This window comes from Apodemus sylvaticus, chromosome 6 (assembly GCF_947179515.1).
Source record: "Apodemus sylvaticus chromosome 6, mApoSyl1.1, whole genome shotgun sequence".
NCBI classification, from domain to species: domain Eukaryota; kingdom Metazoa; phylum Chordata; class Mammalia; order Rodentia; family Muridae; genus Apodemus; species Apodemus sylvaticus.
The window spans coordinates 28732130-28756471 of record NC_067477.1 but is presented as its reverse complement, the minus strand read 5'-3'; positions in this window follow the sequence as shown (position 1 = coordinate 28756471).

Sequence of the window (24342 nt, the reverse complement as noted above, 5' to 3'; positions counted from 1 at the left end):
GACCTGTAGATGACTTTACCACTGACCTAACAACCCTCAGATTAATACAAATCAAAAAAACAAGAATTTAAAAAAGAGTTGTAAACATCCTTTGATTTACAATTGAGTAAATAAGTTTGTCACATTTCCAGACAAAAAGTATATTTTGTGAATATGAGTAAAGATACTATTTTTTACATGTTAAAATCCATACTTGAAAATGGACCTATGGAGTGAATTTACTAAAATGAATGATCAACTTATACCAAAATTACTTCAGATCACAGTGATAAGAATGGTCTCAATGATTTTAGAAAAAATATACTACTTAATATAAAAACAGGTACACTTGCATGGAAAAGTCAAACATTTGAATGAATAAATAATGATCAAATGATTTAAATATATATATATATATATTCATTGTAATATACTAATTCAATGTACTAATGATTCATAAATATATCATTAGTAAATATGTATATTCATTAGTAAAAGTGTATATATATAATTACATTGAAATAAAATATATCAATTATTTTTGTGTAATTCTTAAATGAAGTTAAGAAGATTATACTTCTTTGATTTCTTCTCTATGTGGTCCTAAAAAGCAAGAACATATGGTTTTTGGTTTCCATGAGAAGCAAATTCAAACGTTTCCTGTTCTCATACATTTTAAAATGTTACCTTTCTATGAACTCAAACGCAAGTTTAAACCTTATATTATAGAAGTACTGTATATAAGTTTGTGTTTCTATAGAAAAATGAATGTAAAACTCAAGTATTTAATTTAAACACACAAACTTCAAAGTAGATACTTAATTTGAATAGGTAGACATAGACTACTATTTTGCAGTATATAATTATAGGATTCTCTATTGAGTTTTCTCCTACAGTTTTTCTCTTAAGTTAACAATAAAAAGTCCCACTCTTTAATGTAGTGTATATGCTTAAATTCTTCATTTACAAATTATTTAGCAGTTTAGACTATATTGTGTATTAATACTAATAACAATTCAATCTCTCATATCATCTTGTTTTTTCAACAGAAGATAAAAATTCATTAAATGAAGATAATGAAATTACTGGCTCATCTATTAAGCCTCTTAATCATATTAAAATAAAGATGTAATAATTTTCTAGAAATTTAAAGTAAGGAAATAATATATAATTTTAACATGATATAGTGTGTGAGTTAGAAGAATGAGTTTAAGTAATGTAAAGATGACATTTCCTTAAATGATAAAGAGGTAAAAATTTTCCTGGCATGAAATGTATAAACTAGTCAAACTACCACATCTCTCTTTTTGAGTACTAGAATCATTCTTAGACTCCAAATAACTCTAATTATCTTAAAGCTGAAAACCACATGATCCCATTCACATCCTAAAATAATATATATAATATATAGACACATATAGATATATAACATATAATTCTAGTGCTCAAATCATTTAGAATACAAATGTGAAAATTCCATGGTTTTATGACCACTGTAGGTAGTTGCTAACAAAGATAAATGAGGCTTTGAAAAAAACAACTTAGTGGTTTGATTCTTTAAAAAGCAAAGAACTGCATATTTCCATGAAACATATTTTTTTTACTATTTGTATTTAATTAATTAATTTATTTATTTATTCAGAACGGATATTGTTTCTTTTTTAATATTTTTTATATATTCTTTGTTTACATTCCAAATGATTTCCCCTTTCCCAGATCCCCCCTCCCCATAAGATGAAAGGTTCAGCCTTTCTTAGGTAGAGTTTATATGTAGTTTCACAAGTAGACATAAGTGTCAGTATTTTTTTTCTAAAACCATATTTATTTCAGTAACTATATTGGGGCTCCCATTGCAAAAATGGTAGCTAATATTTTTACCATTTCTGTAATGAAATTCTTATGTTTGTGATTGCAAAATCTTAAAAAGTAGTGAAACTTTTCTGTAGGTGTGTGTGTGTGACAGAGAGAGAGAGAGAGAGAGAGAGAGAGAGAGAGAGAGAGAGAGAGAGAGAGAGAGAAAGCCTAGCTTTAACTTTGTACTAGTAAAATGGGTCCAAGTAATGTTTGCATGGCACATGTACATGTGTGTATGAGTGAGTTCAGAAGCTCAGAGCCTTGGAGATCAACTGAATGAAGTCAAAATTAGAGGGAGAAGTTAACTAAAAACACACATCTTGTTTAGGTAAGATTCACTTTAGTTTGTTTGGTGGGTTGGTTGTTTTACCTGAAGGAATTCTCCAGATTCTGTGTTATGTATAAATGAATATCCTTTATGTGATACATGTTCCAGAGTTTGAATTTTCTCTGTAGGATTTTGAAATGTTTGCACATATGTATTGGAATGATATGGTGGGCCATTATTTGCATTGTCAATCAACAATCATTTTTACCTGGATTGACATTTTAGTTCTTCCGAGTAAATCTCTGACATAAAGCAGTGAGCAGTCATAGGTTAGGCATACCTGGCTTTTGTAGGAGGATCTCAAATCCCCTGCATTAGCTGGTAAAGTGACAGCAGGGACGACTTCAGTGTCCAGTAGATCAGTTGTTCTTTTAATTAAAAGCTTATTGTACTGTTCTTACTTTTTAGGTGAATGGGAAATATCAGAAGCTCAATCTGGTGGCTCAGACCCTTTATACCAGGTACTCAGAAGGCTGAAGGAGGAGGAGCATGAGTTCTGTATCTGCCTGTCCCTACAAAGCAAGGTCAAGGCCAATCAGTACAATTTAGTGAAATCCTGCTAAAAACTGAAAAGGGAAAAGAGGGTTTGGGATATAGCTAAGGAGAATAGCATACACTCATTACATATGTGATTCTAGGTTCAACTGCTGATAACTCAAAACTATGAAATCAATTCTAAAAGAAAAGAAAAACATATCAAAAACAGTGGAGGGACCAGGAAGATCTGTGAATGGCCAGGTTTCCCGTTGGGCGCTTTTAAAACATTACCTCTAGAGCCAACAAGTACCAGTATCTAACAATGATTTATGTCTTAAAAGAATCTCTTTGGTTATATGAAAAGATATGGTTCTGTATTCTAATGCAGCCCATATTTTAATAGTTTCATCACATACTTTATCATTAATGTGTGATGTTGGTTTCTGAACTCATGTTCATTACCACTATTACCAAGGTCAGCTTGATTTAGAATACATGTTAAAATAATGTATATTCCCTCCGATTTACAGACAGACTCAATGCTTCTTTCTTTCTTTTGTTCTTTCTTCCTATCTTTATTTCTTTCTCTTTCCCCCCCCCCTTTTTTTGTCTAAAGAAGTGGGATTTTTTTTCTCATTTGTCGATCTCAATTCTTTAATCACTACTGATTTTATTTAAACCTCTAACATAAATTTGGCCAGAGATGTGTAACTTCATCATCAGTCAATGGACCAAGAAGGTACAAGTGTTTTGCTCAATGCTGTTTACAACAGTAGACCTGCAATCAATCCTTGAATGTCCATACATATTTGCTGTGCTATTGATAACATACTATTAAAAACCAAAATTTTTTTGAGATGTTTTTAGAGCTAAAGATTCCTTGTTAATATGGTTCAATTGTTTAGTCATATTTTGTAGAAAATAAATGATTATAAACATTTATTTATTTAGAATTGTAGGTAGAAATGAATAGAAAAGTCTTTCAGGAATAACATCTATTTTCTGTTTAAATAATGCTCATTTGTATTTTAGTTTGCAGTTTGCTTTTGATCAATAGCAAAATTCTTTGTTTCTGAATTACTTACTTTTTACTCACCTCATTAAAACATCTGTACTTATTTAATTTTTTTTTTTGCTTGCAATGTATAATACTATTGTTCCAAACACCTGTTCTGTAATTAAAATGCTTCCTTTCATTTCATATATCAAAGGCAAATGAAACCAATATCCATAAGTCCTACTGCTTTCATTAATTCTTTTGAAGATGTGTCTTTGTTAATTAAATGAGAATTGGAATGTCAAAAGGTACAGCTTCCAAGCTTACTCATTCTTAACAAGATTAGTTTGGGATTAGACAGAAGTAAAAGGGTGAAATATTTTAGCTTTAGTTGATTCTTTGTGTGAAATACTTAAACATTGTTTACTTTGCCTCTTGTGTTTTATTTGTTCTTTATTCTGAAAGCAATCACAGTCTTGTAATGACAAGCAAAGGGGTCTCAACAGCTGGCTACAGATTGTCTGCCTGTGTAGTTTTTTGAATGTGACACTAGTCTGCTTTCCCAGACATCAAAGTGATCCCGGCTGGATTTGACATTGGCCACACTCCTTGAGTCTCACTGCAGAGCATCTGCAAAAATTACCCCTACTCCTCTGCTTGGTGTATGGGTCACGCCACTGAGAATCTGAGTTTGTTGTTTGAACTAAAGGGTCTGACACAAAACAATCCTCCCAGCTTCTTCCCTGACTGATTCTTTGCTATGGAACACCAAGGACAACATGAAAAATGTATTTGAAAGAAGTCCATTTGGAACACACCTCTGTTCTCAAAGTCGAAAGGAGCACGGTATTCTCCATGAGAGTACACGTCAATTTTCACTTGGCATTCACTATAAATAGCTCTGTATGCTAAGAAGCTATTCCATGGGACTAGAAGGAACTGTAGGATAATGCTTTCTAGCACGTGTAGTCTTTGTATCCTATACAATTTTCTCTATGTCTTTCTAGCAATCTGAATTATAAATTCTTCATCAAATTTTGGACTTGTGTGTATTAAAAAGAGACACATGGAGAGATTCTATTAGTGGTTGGAATTCTTTTTTAATTTCACACAAAATGGAAAACTAAAAAACTGGCTATTAGCACACATGCTTAAACTATGTAAGATAACAAATGCTACAAAGTTCTGGAGACACTAGGGCAATCTCCAAAGAAAGAATTTCTATAGACTTATCTGTAGTCTACAAGAACACTATGACCAAATGATCAGATAATACTAGAGTACCAACTTAGATATTTTAACAAGATAGCTGAAATTAAGACAGTAAGGAGATTTCATTTCTTTTCTAAATAGCTGAAATTAAGACAGTAAGGAGATTTCAGTTCTTTTCTAAAGTCTCTGACTCAGTCACCATAAGGTCAGTAGCACGCACTTGTATATTGTTTTGTTCCTTTCTTCATGCTAAGGTTGAGAGCCTTTGCCCATACTACATTGAAATACTTTCCCATGCCAGTGGCTATTATTACAGAGTATTATTCACGTCCCCCCACTCTGACACTCAAGCACCTCTCACATGTATAAGATTTCTAGTGCATAAACCTTAAAATCCCTTAGTGTGCATCACAACTACCACAAAGACCACCTTCCTTCTGGCATGTCAGCCATTTTGTACTTCCATTAAAAAGATCACAGACCATCTGACCCATAAACATTAGTGACTCGTTTTATACAGTTCTGAACATGAAGTTCAAGGGTCACCATGTCCTCAACAGATCTCTCGTCTCAAGAGGGTCACCTTTTGCTTTATAGGTCTTGCTTCATTCTTACATGACTGACAGGAAAAACAAGAACTGCTCTGTCTACCGAAGGCTCCATCTTCATAATAGCTTCATGAAGCAGTTAATCCTAATACACATAGAATGAAGATTTGGCTTTCATTTTTGATTTATACTGTGAATACAACATTCCCGATATATAAACTGGATGTTAAGCACTAAGTTAAGAAAATGAATTTGGATGGCGTAAGCATTCAATGTGACCATACTACAAAATTTTATCTTCTCTGACTCTCTACATTGCCACACACAGTAATTGCTTCTCTGAACACTCACCATCTTTTTTCACTGTTATTCTAGCTTTGTTGCACAAAAATGTCTTATAAATTATTAACTACAAGATTTGCTGTTGTAGAACCAGACTACATTACTCCAAATAAATCAGAAGAATTCTGAATATGCAATTAGCAAAAATAACTTTGCTAAATTACAATTTCTAAAGCATATTAGCCAAAAACATAGTCATTTTGGAAAGTGTATAACCAGAATAAAATATTCAAAAACAAGATATAGTGGAAGATGGTTACAATGAATAATGATTTTTTCCTTTTTACTAACTTTACATCCTTCTTGGTGACTGAATTTTTAACTTTAACACGGGGTAATCATAAGCAATGAAAATATCTATGCATTAGGAGTCCTTCAAAAGTATAATTGGACATATTGAAATTTTGAGTTAATAGTTTTAACAAAAGTTTTTTGGAAAATATATAGCAAGAGATGAAAGCTGAAATAATTTATGTATATGAGATGAACTGGAGAAGGAGTTCTAATATTTTATGTTTACTAACTGCCTGTTTTTAATGAATATGTACAAATGGATATTTAACCAAAAAATAAAATTATTTGATCCTCAAAGAAAATAATGCCAAATATATATCTAAATCATCTTATCTGGTTGTAGTCTGGACTTCAGTATAGTGATGTCAGTTGCTGGAATGTTCCCAGGGCCACTCCCAACCTGAAAACTCATGATTTTATCTGTGCCAATATTAAACACAGTCCTTCCCATAACTAAAATAGGAAGATGAATATAAAAGTCGGTTTTTAAGGCCTGAAGAGACAACTCATTGTTAAAGTACTTGCCAAGCAAGTGTGAAGACTCCAGTGGGTGTGGTGGCTTCTCTGTAGTTTCAGTTGAGGAAGGTGGGGAGACAGCTTAGCCCCAGGTCAAGGCTGCTGTCAAGACCCTCCATACATAAGATATTATTTGGAATAAGATTTTAGTTAATTTGCTTGTAAGACGTTTAGTGAGTGAATGGCAAACTGGAGAAAGAAAGCTAACTCAGTGATCAAAGCAGGTGAACATAAAGAGAAGCAGTTTCTTTTTTTTTGTTTTGTTTTTTTGTTTTTTTTTCACTTTTATTTTTATTTATTTATATTTTTTATTTACATTGCAAATGATTTCCCCTTTTCTGGGTCCCCACTCCCCACAAGTCCCATAAGCCCTCTTCTGTCCCCCTATTCTTCCATCTACCCCTTCCCACTTCCCTGTTCTGGAATTCCCCTATACTCTTGCACTGAGTCTCTCCAGAACCAGGGCCCACTCCTCCATTCTTTTTGGACATCATTTAATGTGTGGATTATGTCATGGGTATTCAAAGTTTCTAGGCTAATATCCACTTATCAGTGAGTGCATACCATGATTGATCTTTTGAGACTGGGTTACCTCACTTAGTATGATGTTCTCCAGCTCCATCCATTTGTCTAAGAATTTCATGAATTCATTGTTTCTAATGGCTGAATAGTACTCCATTATGTAAATATACCACATTTTTGGTATCCATTCCTCCGTTGAAGGACATCTAGGTTCTTTCCAGCTTCTGGCTATTACAAATAGGGCTGCTATGAACATAGTGGAGCATGTGTCCTTATTGCATGCTGAAGAATCCTCTGGATATATGCCCAGTAGTGGTATAACAGGGTCCTCAGGAAGTGACATTCCCAGTTTTCTGAGGAACCGCCAGACTGATTTCCAAAGTGGTTGCACCATCTTGCAATCCCACCAGCAGTAGCAGTTTCTGACAGTGGCTAGGAAGTAGGAAAAAGCAGAAGAGGGAAGATTTTTATAGGACAAAAATTTTAGAATTAGCATGCCGAAGTCTCTATCTTCAGAATTCAGAATGTTAATTTGGAAAATATTTGATTCCATAAGACAGACCAGGAATTTAGCATTATCATTATCATTGGGCCTCCCTATATATGTGTACATGCAAAGGTACTTGTACACGTGAGAAAAAGTCATACAATCAATCACACAGCACCCACACACATGTACATAAAACTGGAAAATATTAGTCTTAAATAATTTGTATAAAATAATTGCCATAGAAGTTGAGATAAAAGCACAACGGCATGTGCTTCTCCAAACTGGTACGTGGTTGCAGCTATAGTTAATAATATTCTTCTTATTCCTCCATTCACCAACCTACCCAATAAGACTAGCTACACATAAAATATAGCAAAACTTTATTTTCTGCTCTTTTATCAGGACAGTTACTGAAATTGGCTGTGGAGTTATTACTGTAGAGTAAAACAATAGATACACACCTGAAATACAGAGGCACTCTTTAGTCATCCACATATCACAGTCTTTCTTGAAAACAGGGTAGCTAGAATCCATGCCCTCCCTCAGTTTCCTGCTGTCTGCATTGATGTGAACAACTAAATGACCAGATATTAACTTACCAACAGTCTTCTCCTTCTTTTCTTACCTTCTTCTGCAAGGACTCATACAGAAAAACAGTATACGTATTGAAGGTGAAGAAAAACATCTACTGATAATAGCAGACACTGATTTTATATAAATGCTTAGATTTTATGGTTGTGGTTTGCCTTCGATGTAAGAATTCTTGTTATTGAAAATAAAGGATTATTGTAAATCCTGTTTCTATGCAGAACACATACCTTAGGTATTTCTTCCAGACTTTTCATATTGGAATACATGAGGCAACATTTCATCTTTCCAACATCCTATTTTCCCACTTGATGAATATCAATGATATAATATTGGTAACTTGAAGTTAGCTATAATGTGTATAACTACAAAATATAAATGGAGGAGAAACATATCAAGAGATTATGTTTTTACATATAAACTAGTATTATCAATGTTTACCAGCACACCTCTGTCAATGCTCCAATTACGCAGAGAATTCAGGAGATAGTAAGTAATATGAACTGGGTTCCAACCTTCTCCTGTGCATGCATTTTTCTGAATTAGATATGACATAATAGAATCAATCAATCAATCAATCAATCCTGTGACTAGGTAAATTTGTTCATATCTACATTGCTATAAAGGTTTATATGTAGTGATAAATTAATTTTTTGGATTCAGGCCTAATTAACTATAAATCATAAAGGTTGTGGAGCTAAGGTACTAGCTCAGGAAAATATTGGTTCTAATGAGGGTGGGTTACTGTTTCCTTAAAGATAAGTGGGCTTTAGTGCTGCTATAAACTGTCCTTCAGTTTCAGGTTATGCAGAATAAGTCAGCCTTATTAACTGAATAGTATTGACTTCTGTTATAATTTACTGAGAATTAAGAAAATGGAATAACTTTTTCAGAGTTAATGAATGAAGATCTGTGCTTTGATTCAATGCATATCAGAAGATCCATAGGTCACTTCAGATCTTCTTAGGTAGGTCATGTCATACCAAAGAGATTTTCTGAGGAATCCCATTTTCTGTACTTTTGAGTCATATCTCTTGTGTATATATGGTTTAAAGATTAAAAATATGAGGCTCACAGGACTGTATCCTGTTCTCAATACTGTAAGTGTTCTACTGACCACTTCTTAAGGCTTCTTTACCATTGGCCAGTTATCCTTGAAATCTCTAAATTAAGCATTATTCTTCTGTTGTTGACTCTGACAAGATTAGGGTTCAAGCTAAGTTTCTTTAAGAAAAAGTCCCCAATATGGAAAGCAATAGAATATGGGGATGAAAGGAGGTATAACACTGTGCTCAACGCTGTGTGAGAAAGGAAAGAAAAGTAAGAACATGCCCAGAGGGGTAACGTGTCCCAGAATAAGCATGATCCATTAGAACATTGTGAGTGACGGCTTAATGAATTATTTATAACATCATTTCTTAGTTGTGCTTTTGCATTTAGTGTGCTCAGAATTATGCCTTACATTTCCATTTACCTTTGTTTTCATCTTTCTTCCTTATTTCCTCACATTTCTTCTTAGCTCATTATCTCTTTCTCTCTGTCTTTGTTCTTTGCTTTATTAAAAAAGCTTGTTATTAAACTCATGCTGAATGCAGTAGAATACATGTATTAACAATTTTCAGAACTGTCCACTGTTAGGTTCGTTCAAGTCCCTTGGTCCATTGGAGATAACTAATTTTACCTCCCCCAGCAACTAAAAATGATAGGTCAGTGGCTAATCTGTACTGTAGCAGCTGGGTTTTTATTCATTCACTTATTATACTTAAAAATTAATTAAGTAAATGCATTATTTTTAAATATAAAATAATTAAAATATAATAAGATAAAAAGAAAACTATTGCATCCCATTTGGATAATGCAAACCAACAGAAAGAAAAGAGGAAAGGTGAATGAAAAGGAATCGGAGACCTACTTGTTAGCACACTCAGGTTATTTTAATTCCCACCCAGCATTTCTGTTATCTTGATGACCAGAGTGTCCCTTGTTGAAATTTCTGTTTATAATCATTTCTTTGTTTGCAAATGCTCCCTTCCTTCTTGATGCTCTCTCAACACTTTCTTGCCTAACATAAACCATGTAATGAACACACACACTCTTTTTCTGCTGGGGCTGTGCTCCCTTCTCTAGAAGATAGCCCAGCAGTTTGTACGTCAATAAAGCTTCACGTTTTGACCAAGTGCAGCTCCAGTGTTCTCACTATACTGACAATGTTCCACCCACTTTTAGTTATAGGCCATGCTGAGTCACAATGCCATAATATGGAGGACCAGTGTGCCCACTGCACACAATCATAAGTACCCTTGGCCTGAATAATCTATGCAGGCACGAGAAGATTACAAATAACAGTGGAAACCTTGCTACTTTATCAAAAAACTATGCACATAGTACCGGTGCCAGATATCACATATGTTTTTCCTCTGCCTTGAAATATGTATTCTTTTAATTATCATCTCTTGTATTATTCATTTTATACAATTGTATGTAGTCTTGTATAAATTGTATATAATTATATCATCTTGTATTATTCTAGGGAGAAATAAAAGCCACAAAAAGATCTAATTCCCTATTTATATCTTCTTCCATCAAGTGTCCCGACCACTTCCTAATTCATTATGAAATAAGAAAAGCAGTATTCATTATATTTTAGTATATTTTTGAAATCTTGTTTATTTATTTATTTTAACTTTACTGTTTCTAATTAAGTGAATGCCCACGTGTCTGTGTGGGACTATTCACACATGAGTTCAGGTATTGGCCTTAGGTCACTGGAATCAGACTCTCTTCCAGCTGGTGTTCCAGGTAGCTGTGAGCCACCTGATACTAATGATAGAAATCAAACTTAGGTCCTCTTAAAGAACCGCATATGCTCTGAATCCTTTCTTTTGTACTATTCACCAGAGATTGGGTAACAGATCTGTGTGGAAGAAGAGTTGAACTGTTTCTAAACGTGAAAATGTTAAATGGGTCATGATATGCCCAGAAACATTTCTCTAAGTATGGTCCTAAAGATTACCAGTGCAGTAACCCAACATGTTAACAACACTTGACTAATATGGTCACATTTTAAGAGTAAATTCAGAAGTTTCTCCCACTTATTTCTCTATGATAATTTCTCTATAAATAATTAGTAAACATTTACATTCATTCTTTTTTTTCTCACCTAATCTTTCTTTTGTTCCACTAATCCATGTTATCTTTTCACTTGTATCTTTGATATAAGATGAAGAGCCCAGCACTTAGATTCAGGTTTGCAGACATCAAGTAATCATTCAAAAAGTATATAACAACTGTATACTAGAAAGTACACTACATAGAGGTGTAGACAATGAAAGTTCAGAAGTCTTCTCTTAGAAGATGTGTAGTATACTCTCATAATACAGAGATGGAATAAGTTTAGAAATCAGTGCTGGGTTAAAAATGTGTGACCAAACTGAACCTTTCCATAATATGCTTCCCAAAGTGTGTTCAGGAGAACTTTCTCTTCTCCAGACTCTCCCTTAAAGCACTGAAATGCTGGGCAGAGATAAAGCCATTTAGTTTTATGAATATAATATTTAATAAATCATTAATTATGGATTCTATGTTTAGTAAAGGTTCCCCAGGATGTCAACAAGTGATTTTCAAAGACATAAATCAAGCTTATGACATAGAAAACCATGAGATTTGTGAATCACACATGCACAGTTATGAATGATGACATTTTCCCATTAAGAAAACAAGATCAGGGTAAATATGACTGTTGCAGACTTTGAAGTTATTGGCCTTTTCCAAAGATCATCTTTGCCAACTTCCACAGTGACTTCAAGTTTTCTATGACTCTGACATTTTATCTGCAAAGATAAATGGCAAGGTCGTTCTTCCATAACACTTTTCTTGTAAAACCTGCAAGCTAATATGTGCTGACTGTCCACTTTTCATTCTCTGGAGATTTTCTTTTGCATCACACACACACACACACACACACACACACACACACACACACACAGCCTCAAGAAATCCAAAATAGAAAATCAATGGGCCCAATGAGAATCTAAAATATGTTTAAATGTATTTGGATCTGTGGAATAATGCAGTTTCCCCTTATATTTCTTCTTCTCCCTGACTTTCCATGGTCACAAAGTGTACTATTCTTTGACTTATCAGGATCAGTCTCTCCCTCAGCATCACTTATGTTTACATAATTTAGGAGCTTAAAGAAAACATTGTCAAGTGATCATGAGCTAATGATTTGGCAATCGTCACCCTGCTAGGCTTATAAATGCAATGGTTGGAGAAGAAAACAGTGGAGTCGGAGCAGCCAAGCTATGACTGTTGTGAACTGGCGGCATTTTCTGGACCACTAACTTCAAGAACTGTGTGCAGATGTGTGAGGTTTTTTACAGCCACTGTTCTCTCTGTGGCTTTTATTAAATTGTTTTACAGGTGAATCAAAGCTTTGAAATGGAAAAATGAGAAGAAAGGAATGACGTGGCTTTGGTGGGTAATACTTCAACAGTGTTATAAGAAAAATAAAGTGAATGAGGGACTAGTGATTTTGCTTTCAGGCCAAGGTGGAGTTACTCAATGTTCTTGACTAAATGTACCTACCTAATTAGGCCAGGCTGTGTAAAAAACAAACCAATGAATTTTGTAAATTTATATGTCTTAATTTTTCACAGTCCCTGGCAAAAAGCATCTTCCTCCAAGGAGCACGAGGCTTCTATAGCCCAGATACTGAACAGGAACAGTGCATCCCTGGACACATCACAAGCCCTGGGATCCAGTTCTTCCCTCCTGCCAATTGTAAGTGCTTTTTGATGTCACACTGACTTGGTTGCCTATGGCATGTGAGGTTGGACAAAGATAACAAAGGATTTCAGACGGTGGTGAGTTGTTAATTTCCCCTAGATAGACTCTCTAAATGAAAAACAGAACCTGGAGGGAGGAGCCAGGGAAGAACATGAAACTAGACCTTAGCTTCAGACCCAGTAAAGAATCAAGGGGATATGCAGACTTTCCATATTTTTAAAGGAACATCTGTGTGAAGACATTAGGCAAAATAGAAAGAAATGCCTGACTTTTGATGGGTATTTAAAACCCAGCCCATGCCATTTGTGTAGGCTTCTCTCTCACAGATACAAGGATGAATTTCAATCTATGCAGTGTTCTCCTTGGCATCACTACTTCTCTCTCCATTTTAATCTTTATCTCTTTTGAAAGAGGATGCTCGGCACTAAGTGTGACAATATCCAAAGGCAGTATCTTATGCTTCTTTCATAAGCACACTTCATTCTCGGCTGTTTTTGTCAGCATTAATTCTTCCATCCCACCAAACTGTGTGCAAATTCTTTTTTAACAATCTTTTGCTGCAATTTTCTGCAATTATTATTTAAATATGTATGTTTATGATGAATATCGATGCATAATGTAAGTGTGTAAGAATATAGGCATGTTTGTGTGTGTGAATGGATGTGGGCAAATATACGTTCAGAGGAAAATCTTGGGTGTCAATCTTTATTTTCTATCTTGAGATGGGGTCTTTTTGTTGTGCCATTTTCCCTAATTCACCAACCAGTTTCCTGGTCTGGAAGCTTCCAAGAAGTCTCATGCTTTACCTGTCAGCTAACAATAGCTACCCTGTGATGATAGTTGTGTTCTGCTTCATCTGGTTTTCCATAGGTTCTCAAATGTAAACTCAGGCCTTCAGGCTTACTCAGCAAGCATTACCTACTGAGCCATCTCCTCCGAAGTCATTTCCTTTCAATGAATCTCAAATTCTTTGTAAGTAAAGAATATATTTTGGTGGTGTTTATTCATATTCTACCATTGTAACTAGACCATTTTGGGATCTTGTTTTTGTATTGGTAAAATCATGAACTCTGTCCTTTTGGGGGGGGGAAGTATTTCTGTCAGCAGAATAGAAGTTTCTATCTTTTAAGAAACCTCATACCGGAACTTCTCTCCTCTTTTTGTCCTGTAGGGATTCTTGGTCTTAGGATAGGAGGGGAGTACGCAGTATGAGATATGAGTGTTTTATAAGAAGACAGGGGTTCATGGTTGGAGTTCATGGTTGGTTGATTCAGTTTACTCCATTATCCATGTTATACTTTGGAGGTCTGCTCTAAGAAGTATTTTTGAGGGTTTCCAGGGTTTTTACTGGACTACCTGATATGTTTGGTAAAGAAAAGGATATGTTTTGTAGAGCAGTCTATGGTGCGGTAGGAGGGGTGCCTTGGTGGATCCATGAGAAGGCATCCCTTCCCTCTGAGGTACCAGTCACAGGACCTTAGTATAGAATACAGTTAATCTGGGGACATGGGAAGGGGGCTTGAGAAGGGAGTAGAAGGAGAGAGAGAGAGAGAGAGAGAGAGAGAGAGAGAGAGAGAGAATGAAGAGAAGGGAAGAAAGCGAAGGGGCACAAGGAGAGAGAGCAGGAAGTAGAAAGGGAGAGAAGGAGAAAGGGGTCAGAGAGAGCAAAGGGTATCAGAGAGAAAAGGGGCAGAGAGAAAGAGAGATCAAACAGTCCCTTTTATAGCAAGCTGGGCCTACCTGGCTGTTGCTAGGTAACCGTTGGGCAGAGCCTAGAAAGAATGCTAATATTGGACATAACCCTGCAGCCATCATTCTGGCTGGATTCCATACCTATAGGCAAGTTTTTCCCACCCAACAGTTACCTGGCAACAGCTAGATAACCCAACCCATAATAAGAGGGTTCCAGGCCCCTCCTAGCTCTCTTGCTTTTCTCTTTTGCCCTTGCTCTTGTCCTCCTGTTCCCCCTCTCCCCATTCTTTCCCCTCTTTCCATGAGGTCATGGCCAGCTCTCACCCTTTTATCTTCTCTTTCTCTCTTTACTTCTCTATCTCTTTTTCTCTTCTCACTTTTCTATAATAAAGCTTTGAAACTATGGACTGTCTCTTCTTATCAAAACCTGCCATGTAGGAGCATGGAACAGGCCTCTGCATCTCCAGGAACTGAAAGAACCAAGCCTCTTCCCAGCCAGGTTTCCTCTACAAGTATCCAGGAGGCCCGTGCCACAATGGCCCCGCCTTCTGAGCAAGGACCCCCCCTCCTTGCAGATACACAAGTGCCCATCATCCCTATAGTGATGGCTGACTTACCTGCCTATTTTCCCAGGTGTGTGGTCCACTCATTTTTCCCTACATGCTAACACTACCCATGACAGAACATGATCATTAAAACATATTTTTTGGGTTGCATCTTCATCTCTTTCAAGTTTTACCTTTCTATGATTATTTAATGATTGTTTATTTATCAGATGTAATGTGACCAAATAACCCCAATTAGTAGGAGTTACATGTATGGAAAGGTTCGTTGCAAGGAACCTAATTAAGCAAATGCAGAGGCTGACCAAAGAAAAATGCCAGGGATGTTAGGACAGGAACCCACTCGAGGAACATCAAAAGAAGACTTGACCTCTACCTGGAAACAAAAGAAATTTCATCTACAGTCAGAACTTCTCATCTTCCTAGAAAATTTCAGTACTCTGTCTAGGGTCTTGAAGCTTATCCACTCTAGTCAGGACACAGCTCCTTCTGCAACGTTAATTATAGCTGGATAAGAAAGTGACAGAAGCCTTGCACTAACATTTGATAACTTGTATCTGAAGAACTGGGAATTATCATGAGCCAAGCTAACACATAGACTGATTGCACCTGTGTGAGGTCTTAGAGCAGCTTAGGGAGAATCCAAAACAATCCTGGATCCTGATAAATCCTTTACTCCCCACTACATTCATTATCGTCTGACCAGTATTTGTCACATTAAAATATTTTCATTTGAAATAAACAAATCATTCTATACTGTTTCAAGATATCTTTCTCACTGTGTTGAGTTTTCTGACTCCGACATCTTTTTGTGCATACAGTATTACTCTCTACAATCTTTCATCTTGCAAATGCCTTTAGTAGTTGCCATTGGTCCAAGAAGCATCAGTAGTACTGGTGGTAGTAGTCATGCCGAAAAGTGTTATAACTACACTTTCTGGGTATTCTTGTGACTGGATTGCTTGCACCTTTACATCGTACTTCTCATTCACTCTGTGTCTAATAATGACCTTAAATTATTTAAGGAGAATTGATGAAGAAATGACAGTGACCAAGATCTTTCTGTATAGAGCTGCTACTGGCATACATTCTAATTATCTGAAATTCAGAATTTCTTTTTCATTCAGCGAAAAAAAAAGAAGCACCCATTGCCTTTCTCACTGTTTCTGCATTTATATTGCATAAATAGAATTTAATAAGGCTACTTGGAAATGCAGATATTTATGGTTTCTATAACATAATTTGTGTAAATTAGGTTTTACTCAATTTTTCATTATTACACCAGTATAAAAAGTATGTCTTTAATAAAACAATTGACAGCATGTCCTTTGAATTAGTGAATCAGGGGAATCCAGTTGCAAAGGGTTTGGGGCAATTTTATCTGGCTCTTGACAAGCAAAAACATTTTATTCTAATATTTTAATTGCTAAAATAAAAACAAAAAATCAAGCTCTCTGAAGATTTGAACTTTTAATGTATCTCATGATTAGTTTTTTTTTTTCAAAGCTGGAAAATATTTTTGTGACTTCCTAAATCTAGGTGGAAGATCTCCAAAAGGCAGATATGAAAAAATTAAAAATGTAATATTTTATAGTAAAATGATATATTCTGCCCTTTGCTCTCCTAAGTAACATAATTTTATAATGATCTCACTTGCTGAGGAGAGGCATCCTGACATCTTTATTATATTTGCCCTTATCTGGCATGGGATCTTGTTCAGGCCAGTAATGTCTCCATTTAATGCTCCAGTTAAACATATCCAATTAAAATACATTGGCTTTTTAAACAGAGTCATTCAGCGGATTCCTAGTCACAAAGCACACATAGGGTACCATTTCACTTGTCTCACAAAGGTTGGATGACAATTTAGGGAATGTCGAACAGAAGTGAATCCCAAGCTTATATCTTTAAGTTATTTTGGTTTTGTTTTAACTGACATCCTGGATTCCCATAAAATTAATTTCTATTTCATATGTAAAAACGGGTAAGGCTACTCCATTTCTTATAAAGTGACCTTATCTGAGGAATTGTATGGCTACCAGTTCAGTACACATTATCACCTGGTCCCAAGTGATTTGTTACCCCTCTCAAAATGATGTCTTCAAATTCTAATGCTCAGTACATCAGAATATGAAAGTTTATTAGAACTAGAGTAACTGAAGATGTAATTAAGATATGGTCGTGGTATAATGGGGTCTTCCCTTTATGTATTATGCTTAGTGTCCTCACAAAAATTTCAACATGTAAATATGAGCATCCAGACAAAATTCTATGTAATGAAGAAAAGCAGCTGGTGTTATACACTTACAGACCAAGGAAGGCCATAATCATCAAGTCAAGCATTAGAATATGATATAGTGTGAAGGAACAAATTCCTTTCATGTTTCAATAGAACAAGACCCTCAAGCCTGTGACTTCAGACTTCCAGCCTCCAGACCCATAAAGCAATAAATGTCTGATGGATGAAGCCACCTATTTGTGGCCACTCCATTGTAGATATTCTGATTTACTAATGCAACATTTCTTACAAGCTAAATTATATATTCTGAAATAGCAAGAACAAGAAGTTAGCAGACACAAGAGAAAAGTAAGATAATGTAACAGCTGCCTAATAAATTGCAATTTGAAATGCAGGAATGGAAGTTGTCCATTCCTTACCCAGGATAAGATGTTGCAAAGAGAGGCTGGAGAGATGACTCAGTGGTTAAAAGCACTGACTGCTCTCCCAAAGGTCCTGAGTTCAAATCCCAGCCAACACATGGTGGCTCACAACCATATGTAATAAGATCTAATGCCCTCTGCTGGTGAGTCTGAAGGCAGCTACGTATAATAAATAAATAAATCTTAAAAAAAAAAAAAAAAAAAAAAGGATCTCGCAAAGATCAAGAAATGGTCATTCTGAAAGAGGGCGTGGCGTGGCTGTGTGCCAAGGAACTTGGGAGGCTTTAAGCACAGTGTTGTTGACCTCTAGCTGTGTGTTGGCCTTTGTGAGCCACTTCTACGAACAATGCTTTCCTAACAATTCGACATTCAAGTGAAGACTGGAGTTCAGGCTATTTTATAACCAATTTCTCACACACATGGCCATCTCTCTTTGTCTCTGTCTCTTCTCCCTGCCCCTCGATTCTATCTTTTACCTATATCCTTCACCTCTTTCACGTTTTCTCCTCCTCCCCAGTCCTGTTCTTCTTAGATTTCTCTTTCCTCTCTCCTCTCCTCTGGCAAGACAACAAACCCAAGCATTTTACACATTGTATTCAAAACCATGATCTAAATCCTGATCCTCATTGTACATTTGGTTTCAGCTTTTCCTACTTAGCTTGATAAATTTAATTAAAAAAGAAAAAGCATTTCCTAGAATGATTTTAAGTGAAACGTGAGTAGCTGTAGGCCTATTGAAGAAAATGGGAAGAAAAAGAGGTCAGATTTGGCTAAAATACAAATTTAAAACATAAGACCAGATGAACTACGAACAACTTAAACAAACTTATTATTAAAGGATATTGTTTAACTTTCAAATTTGCTAACACAAGCTCAACATATTTTTTACCTTCCTCCTTAAATAACTTCTGTGAATCAATGAAAAGCACACTTGAGCTGTTTCATCTGAACGTGTTCAATTTGTAACTACCAGCATAGGACTCAAAACAACAAAAACATCTATTAAAAATCAGCCTAATTGGCAGAATGCCTTTTGAGCTCTTTCAGCAGATTGAAAGAATTTCAAGATTCTTTGCAAAAATCTTGGCCAAGCATCTGAATATATGGTGGTTTTATCTTTCAACGCCATTGTCAAGTGCCCTTCATCTATCTCTGTGCCCAGAACTGTGTTCTTTGTGGATTTACAAGGTCTAAGGCAGCTCATGAACTTGGTTGGGAAAAGACATTTGACATAGAGTGTCACGTGCCTCTTTTTATCAAAATGTTTACTGGAAAGGATATGCAATGTTTTCTTCTCTCGGTTATTCACATGTTAATTTCAACTTTGTTCCTCTAGCCTCCTTCTCCCTGACCTCGAGTGACAGGTATATTAGCCAAGTTTGTCAGACTGGTTTGTTGCTTCCCCCAGAGAAAACCCAGGAAGGGTTGACCTCATGCTAGCAGTATGCAGGGCCTCCTCTCTATCAGTCAGTGCCTGGGAAGGCCAGGCAGAATCTTAGCTGCCTTCCTGAGTGGGCTTGATAATAAAGTTTATCCCATCACGAAGGAGAATATTGGTCAGAATCCAGTTGCATGGTTTATGTTGGGAGTGAACTTTTCGACATTGCAAACCTGCCGTATCAAATTAAGCAGAATAAAGCCGGCTGTTTGCCCGATTATTTATAACATCACAGGAAACTTGGAATGACTTATTAAAGAATGGAAATATTTCTCTTTCCTTAGAAAGAAGCTTGCCTTTGCCAAGATATACAGCGACTGGCTGGGGATGGGAACGCTGCTGAACAGTGCCCGGTTCCAAGGTTATTAAAACATACCTGGGCTCCCTGAAAGCCCCAAACCAGGTGGTGACGGACAGTCTCAGGGCAATCTGGACCGCCACCGGGAGCTGCTTACGCAGCTGTTGTGCTATGCTCATAAAAGCCAAAAGTAACAGGAGTATCCGATTTTGCTGACCATGTTGCTGACCATAAGCTTTGGTCAAAGGCGTTTATCACCTTAATAAGCCCCGAGAAGTGTGTTCGAAGAGGTTACTGCAAGTGGCTTCGTCTTCCTTTGCTCATTTGCTAACGGCTTGAGAACAGAATCACTTGTACAAGCTAAGCTAGTAATGGCTCTGAAAAACAAATGCTGTACACGTGAGAATTTTGTTTTTCTCTTTAAGTTTACTTTTTCATTCTTGACAGTATGAAATCCAAGTAAGTAATTTAAGAATGCGCTAATACAGGAAGCATTTAGGTACTCAGAATATTATCACCCAGAGATATTAATTCCGATTATTTTGGTATACACAAAGTGTATTTAACTGGGTCAACAAAAATCAACACATTTAAGATTCTTGCCCAGCTGCTTTCTACAGTTCTTGCAAGTTAAATAGACCCATTTTTGACTAACCCATATCTTGATAGTAAGTTTTTCAATCAAGATTTCATATCATATTCTCCTCTGGACTATTTTCTAGTGTATTTTCTTTGTAATGCCCAAGCACATCTGTGAAACAAATAAAAATTATTCCCTCAGTGCTGATTGGGTATTATGCCAAATTAGACAAATACACCTCTCACTGTGTCCATTCACAATATTTTCAATCCCCTAAATATATTCTTAGATTTACAGCTATTTTGGCTATCTTGATTATGAAATGCTTCAATGACATTTAAAATTAAACACAATTTAAAGGGATGGAGATTTAGTACAACCTCTATGGAAATCAGTCTGGCTGTTCCTCAGAAAACTGGGCATGTCACTTCCGAAAGATCCTGCCATACCACTCCTGGGCATATACCCAGAGGATCCCCCAGCATGTAATATGGATATATGCTCCACTATGTTCATAGCAGCCCTATTTATAATAGCCAGAAGCTGGAAAGAACCCAGGTATCTCTCAACAGAAGAATGGATGCAAAAAATGTGGTATATCTACACAATGGAGTACTATTCAGACATTAGAAACAATGAATTCATGAAATTCTTAGGCAAATGGATGGAACTGGAGAACATCATACTAAGTGAGGTAACCCAGTCTCAAAAGATCAATCATGGTATGCACTCACTAATAAGTGGATATTAGCCTGGAAAACTGGAATACCCAAAACATAATCCACACATCAAATTAGGTACAAGAAGAATGGAGGAGTGGCCCCTGCTTCTGGAAAGACTCAGTGTAGCAGTATAAGACAAAACCATAACAGGGAAGTGGGAAGAGGTGGGTGGGATAACAAAGGGAGGGAAGGGGGCTTATGTGACTTTCGGGGAGTGGGGGACCAGAAAAGGGGAAAACATTTGAAATGTAAATAAAAAATATATCGAATAAAAAAAAAAAGGATGGAGAGATTGTCCAGTGGTTAAGAGAACTGACTGCTCTTCCAGAAGTCCTGAGTTCAATTCCCAGCAATCTATTGTGACCCACAACATGTAACATTATCTGATGTGCTCTTCTGGTGTGTCTGAGGTCAGTTAGAGTGTACTCATATAAATAATATAAAATAAATAAATCTAAAAGAAAAGATTTTAAATGATACACTGAAACAATATGCAGTTTAAGTGTTTAAGTGCTAAAAATATTGGCTATCAAGTAGAATTTATGATGTTGCATTAAAACCATATTAATGTGTCATGTGTAACTCATTATGTATAATTGTTAATGATACATCTATGCCTGTACTGTTACACAGTTTAAAAGCTTAATTACAACTGAATTGTACAGCAGGACTAGACCAATGCCAGGGGAACTTTAGAGACATAAACAAATAAGTGAGTTTGTTTGTTTTAGAAATTAAGATAATGGAAAAGTAATGTCAAAATAGAAGAATGACATAATCAGTTAGGACATTGTAAGACGACTTTGGGCACTGTATAATTCTTTCTAAAGTTTTTTATAATTCCCCTGTCAATCTTTTATTCACCCTAAAAAGTTGAATCAAGAGACAGAAATGAATTTAGGGACAAAAGAGATCCTTATTAGCTTCAGTAATAATTCAGAGTGACTCTTGAGGATTTTTACTTTTTTCCTGGAAATGAGAGGAATCTGGCTTTTAAAGCAGTTCAACATGCTTCACAGCACTGTAGGGAGACAATGGAGTAAACAAGTTGAAAAAAAATCTTCATTTTATTAGCTAATGTTTTCTGCTCACTTTCAAATTTAATTCTGCTTTTTCCTTTGGTAAGTCCATCGTTACAACAGAGACTTCATGTTTAGAGCTTGATTTAGGATCACTAAGAAATGTCGTACATCAAAGCCAATGAGAGAGCTCAGCAGGTGAGGGCCCTCCTGCCAGGTCTAATGACTTAAGTTCAATCCATGGAGCCCACATGATGGAATAAGAGAACTAACTACTATAACCGACACATAGCTATTGGGGCATGTGTGCACACAAACACACACATGCTACATATAAAATGAAAATTAAATCCATGTTAAGATTCACCTTAACTGAAATTGATTTTTATCACCTGCCTACTCCATTTCCTGTCTAACTCCTCCCTACTTGCAATTTGATAGTGTTTCCTTTGCTTAACACACATGCATGTGCATGCGCATGCACACGCACACGCACACGTGCGCACACACACACAAGTACACATGCACATATGCATGCACACAGGCATGCGCTCGCGCACACATAGACCCAAAACCACACTCAGACACATACACACACACATGGGTATTGCTGTTACTTAAGACTTAGATAGTTCCCATGAACTCGTGAGGTCATGGATATTGGAACAGAATCTACTACCACCACATTAGAAAACAATAATTATGGATAACTTTTTAAGCTAATTTCGTTCTTCTGCATATATAGAGTTTATTAATGCGAGTTTAATAAGAATGTTACTTTACAATGAAGAATTCAGATATCTGGATGCTAAAACAGTATGAACTTCAGCTTTCTTAGGTTATTAATTTACACACAGGAAAAAGGGTGCCTACTCACACAAGTCCACATATATTTAAAATAAAAATATAACTTACAGGCCCATCCTAAAACACATTCAGTCAGGAGTCATTAGTGGATAAATTACATAGGTCTATTAAAATGTAATTTTTCTCAAAATATTCCATATATATGTATATGTCTGTGTGTATATATATACATACATGTATATATATATGATTTTTAAGTAAGTTCCAGCCATAAGCTTAACAAAATAATGATTTTGCTTAAAATTTTTCTATATTTTATATAAAATTTCAATATTCCACAAATTATTATAACACATAATTATTTTAGCAAATAAACATTTCTGTCTATTTAGACTTTTAGACTGCAAAAGTTTTTTAAATGTTCCCCTATAAAACATATGCCTGTATGAGGCATACTTCTCTTCAGATCTCAAACAAAGCCACATATACAAATTTATTAAATACTAGTGATATGACAAAGCAGCTAACCCTGTGAAATGCACAGAAATATTTTTAAAAACACAAATCATAAAGTAATATCTAGTAAACTACTTCTTGAAATGGAAATGAATTTTTTTTTGGCAAACGTGTATTTTTTTTCTTTACAACAGCAGTCTTATTGCTATTTTGATGGCTTCGTTACTAAATTATTTTTTTAGGTTGTTAGTGGTGGTGATGGTAGTAGTGATGGTGGTGGTATTAGTTTTATTTTTGTTTGGTTCTTTGTGTAGGCCTAGCCATCCTGGAACTCACTGTATAGACCAGCCTGTCCTGGAACTCAGAGATCTGACTGCCAATGGCTCTATGTGTTCCACCACTGCCAAGCTAGATTTTTGTTTTTTTTAATTTTAAGAGATTAATGATTGATAGATCAAAGAATCGTTTTATTTTGTCATATTTATTTTTTAACCAAAAAGGAAAATAAAGAGAGACATTTTCCTGATGGAGGCTTGATGATGATTTAAAGTGTATCTAAAGACTTTACTAAAATACAGATTCTTAGATCTTGTCCTGATGCATAATACAACTAAAGTGAGGAGATTACCTCAATGCACCTTTTCAAGTTTCACTACTTTTACTTTTATTTATTTGATGGCATCTTTTGATTTATTAATCTACTAAATTCAAGAGAAACCAGATTGTCTATGGAATAGTTAGAAATAGTTAATAACACTACTTTATAAAATAATTAATAGCAAAGAGCTGCGGAGCCTTTTCCTCCACCAAAGACATTTCTACAAAGGGAAAGAAATCTTTCATGAAATGGAATTTGTTTTTAATTGCATAGTTTGCTTGCTCCTGAAATTCACTGGGTTTTAGTTCAAATTAATTTATTTGTATATGAGCCATATTTTGGGTTGGCACAGTCTATCATTCTAGGTGAACATGGAAGATTAAAAAGGGGCATAAATCCATACTGTTCTGTTTCATTACCCCCCAAAACTAGCATTGGGTAAAATAAATTTAAGGTTGAAGGGGAATTAATTACAAAATGGTATATAACATATTACTTTAAGGCTATTTTTTTCTTATAGTAATTTCTTCACATGTTATCACAGAGTTACAGTGCATTAATAGTTCTGTAGCA